Source organism: Lepus europaeus, chromosome Y (genome assembly GCF_033115175.1).
Source record: "Lepus europaeus isolate LE1 chromosome Y, mLepTim1.pri, whole genome shotgun sequence".
In the NCBI taxonomy this organism is placed as follows: domain Eukaryota; kingdom Metazoa; phylum Chordata; class Mammalia; order Lagomorpha; family Leporidae; genus Lepus; species Lepus europaeus.
Window position 1 is genome coordinate 27,121,994 of NC_084851.1, and position 4,338 is coordinate 27,126,331.

The window sequence follows — 4,338 nt, forward strand, 5'->3', positions numbered from 1 at the left end:
GACGTGCGCCATAGTTTGGGAAAATAAAGTTTCATAAAAGTGGAATTACTGTAGCCTCAGGAAAAGTCTCAAGAAAAGAACTGCAGAGGAAACACTTCCGGATCTAGTGGATGTGACACAGAGGACCTACAGGGAGCCCACTGCATGGAAACTCAACCGCAGGAGAGGAGCCAAAGAATCTGGCCAGTGCAGGAATGGGAGGGAGGTAAGACAAAGACAGCAGAAACCCGAGACATTGGGGGGGGGGGAAGCAGAGGCCTCTCTTCTCACTCAAGGAGCAAAACAAAGAGCAGGAGCCATTTTACATTTCTAAAGTGCAGCCACAAACTCAGTAATTTCGGAATTTGGTGAATCTTGAGAACACATTGAGAGCTGCATAAACTCTTTGTGTGGTCCCAGGGGTAGATCAAAGAATACTCACAGAGGCCAGATTTCAACTACCCTCAATTTCACTCAGCCATTCGGGATTACTTCCCAACTGAGTCAAAAAGAGAGAGAGAGAGAGAGAGAGAGAAAGAGAGAGAGAGAGAGAGAGAGAGAGAGAGAGAGAGAGAGAGAGAGATCCAGTAAGGAGCAAGAGAGTGAACAATCTGGGTGAGTTGCTTTTTGCACAGCCTTAAACCTGAAGAATCAAGCGGAGCTCTCTGGCCACACCCATCACAGCCACTAAGGATCCATCAAAGCAGACAGCCCACTTAGAGGCATAGTATAACGAGAAAAAAACACCACAGCAAAAAAAAAAAAAACATAAATTATCTCCAACATGCCAAACAACAAATGTAGAAGCTGAGGTAACAAGAGCAAGGAAGACACTATGATGCCTCCAAATGAACAAGACACACCAAAGCAAGATTATGAAGATGAAGAGATAGAAGAAATGCAAGAAGCAGATCTCTAAATATGGATAAAAGCATTAAGAAGTTCTCAAAAACAAATTATTGAACTACAGAAATCCTAAATGGATAAGATAGACAATCTCTCTTGTGAAAATGAAATATTAAGGAGGAATCAAAATGAAATGAAACAACTAGTAGAACAAGACTGTGATAGTGATGAGAAATCATAATGAAATGAAGAACTCAATAGATCAAATGACAAACACATTAGAGAGCCTTAAAAACAGAATGGGTGAAGCAGAAGAGAGAATATCAGACTTAGAAGACAGAGAACAGGAAAGGAAACAGGCAAACCAAAGAAAAGAAGAAGAAATCAGAAATCTAAAAAATACTGTCAGGAATCTACAGGATACTATCAAAAAACCCAACATTCGGTTTCTAGGAGTTCCTGAAGGCATGGAGAGGGAGAAAGGATTAGAAGGCCTTTTTAGTGAGATACTAGCAGAAAATTTCCCAGGTTTGAAGAAGGACAGAGTCATCTTGGTACAGGAAGCTCTTAGAACCCCTAATAAACATGACCAAAAGAGATCCTCACCACGACACGTTGTAATCAAACTCACCACAGTGAAACATAAAGAAAAGATTCTAAAAGGTGCAAGAGAGAAATGTCAGATTACTCTCAGAGGATCTCCAATTAGACTCACAGCAGACTTCTCAGCAGAAACCCTACAAGCTAGGAGATAATGGCGAGACATAGCCCAGGTGCTAAGAGAGAAAAACTGCCAGCCCAGAATATTATATCCTGCAAAGCTCTCATTTGCAAAGGAAGGTGAAATAAAGACCTTTCACAGCAAACAGAAACTGAAAGAATTTGTTGCCACTCGTCCAGCCCTGCAAAAGATGCTAAAAGATGTATTACATACAGAAACACAGAAACATGGTCATCAATATGAAAGAAGGTAAAGGAAGGAAAGCTCACTGCAAAAGATCACAGGAGTCTCAAACCATATATTAGAAAAAATCTTTGGCAAATGACAGGGCAAAGTTACTCCGTCTCAATAGTCACATTTAATGTTAATGGCTTGAACTGTCCAATTAAAAGACACTGATTGGCTAATTGGGTTAAAGAACAAAACCCATCTTTTTGCTGCTTACAAGAAACTCATCTTTCCAACAATGATGCATACAGACTGACAGTGAAAGGCTGGAAAAATATATACCATGCCAACAGAAATGAAAAAAGTGTGGGTGTAGCCATCTTAATATCGGACAACATAAACTTTACCACAAAAACTGTTAGGAGAGACAAAGAGGGGCACTATGTAATGATTAAGGGATCCATTCAACAGGAAGATATAACGATTATCAATGTATATGCACCTAATTACATTGCACCAGCTTATTTAAAAGACTTGTTAAGGGACTTAAAGGGAGACTTAGACCCCAATACAATAGTACGGGGGGACTTCAATACTTCACTCTCAGAGATAGACAGATCAACAGGACAGAAGATCAACAAGGAGACAGTAGCTTTAAATGACACTATAGCCCAAATGGATCTAACAGATATCTACAGAACATTTCATCCTACATCTAAGGACTTTACATTCTTCTCAGCAGTACATGGAACCTTCTCTAGGATTGACCACATACTAGGCCATAAAGCAAGTCTCAGCAAATTCAAAAAAATTATAATCATACCATGCAGCTTCTCAGACCACAAAGGAATGAAGTTGGAAATTAGCAACTCGGGAATCCCTAGAACACGTGCAAACACATGGAGATTGAAAAACATGCTCCTGAATGAACAATGGGTCATAGAAGAAATTAAAAGAGAAATCAAAAATTTTCTGGAAGTAAATGAGGATAAAAGCACAATATACCAAAACCTCTGGGATACAACAAAAGCAGTGTTAAGAGGAAAGTTTATATCAAAAGGTGCCTACATTAAGAAATTGGAAAGGCACCAAATAGATGAGCTTTCAAGTCATCTCAAGGATCTAGAAAATCTGCAGCAAACCAAACCCAAACCCAGTAGGAGAAGAGAAATAATTAAAATCAGAGAAGAAATCAACAGGATTAAATAAAAAAAAATTACAAAAAATTAGCCAAACAAGGAGCTGGTTTTTTGAAAAAATAAACAAAATTGAAACCCATTTGGCCCAACTAACTAAAAAAAGAAGAGAAAAGATCCAAATCAATAGGATCAGAGATGAAAAAGGAAACGTAACAACAGACACCACAGAAATAAAAAGAATCATCAGAAATCACTACAAGGACTTGTATGCCAGCAAACAGGGAAATCTATCAGAAATGGACAGATTCTTGGACACATACAACCTACCTAAATTGAGCCAGGAAGACATAGGAAAGCTAAACAGACCCATAACTGAGACAGAAATTGAAACAGTAATAAAGGCCCTCCCAACAAAGAAAAGCCCAGGACCAGATGGATTCACTGCTGAGTTCTACCAGACATTTAGAGAACTAAGTCCAATTCTTCTCAAACTATTCAAAACAATCAAAAAAGAGGGAATCCTCCCAAATTCTTTCTATAAAGCCTCTGAGATTTTTAAGAAGACAGAAAGTGTGTGCAACATTCACCTTCTTTATCCTGCCTTTCATCTTATATGTCAAAATATTCACTTCATTTTGGATCATGGTTAGGAAAACACCACAATTAAATGAACCTGGACTTTTTGGCCCTCTCCCCACTAACCCTGATGGCTGTTCTGGCTGCAACACACTCACCCAGAGCTTCAGGCTCCTGGAAAGCTAGCACCGCTGTCTTCTTCTTCCAGGTGGCATCATGCTTATCTACTGGGACCTCATCAGTGACGATGAGATGTTCTATAGCATTTGCAAGATGTGCCTGGAGGTGGAGGGGAAAATGGCCAGTGGGCAGAGAGTAACAATGATGATTCCTTCCTTTTGTAAATGCCTCTTCTGAAGGCCCTTAGGGCAAAGGTACTGAAAGCACAGTAATCACTGGTGTTGATGTTGTCATGAATCATCACCTTCAGGAAACCAGATTCACAAAAGAATCCTTCAAGAAGCATATTAAAGATTACCTAGAATCAAAGGCAAGCTTGAAGAACAGAGACTGGAAAGGGTAAAACCTTGTATGATAGAGGATGCACAATAAATCAAACACATCCTTGCTAATTTCAAAAACTACCAGTTCTATTTGGGTAAAAACATGAATCCAGTTGGCATGGTTGCTCTGCTGGTACTACCATGAGGATGGAATGACCCCATTTATGATTTTCTTTAAGAGTGGTCTAGAAATGGAAAAATGTTAACAAAATTGGCAACTGCTTTGGATCTATCACTGCTCATCATAACTGGTTACTGCTTGTTATCCACACAACACCAGGATTTACAGGAAATGGGATTGATGTTATCTCGAGACCTTCATTTATTTTGGCCATGATTTACTTGGAATGAAGGCATTGTTTTTAAGGGAAAAATTGTCTTGTAGGTTGTTTAAAAATTATATGCA

At 39.1% G+C, this 4,338-nt stretch overlaps 1 pseudogene; it reads left to right on the forward strand.

The window, feature by feature from the left end:
* The first annotated feature begins 3,645 nt into the window (after positions 1-3,645).
* On the forward strand, positions 3,646-4,138 carry LOC133754225 (translationally-controlled tumor protein-like; annotated as a pseudogene).
* Positions 4,139-4,338: the final 200 nt, after the last annotated feature.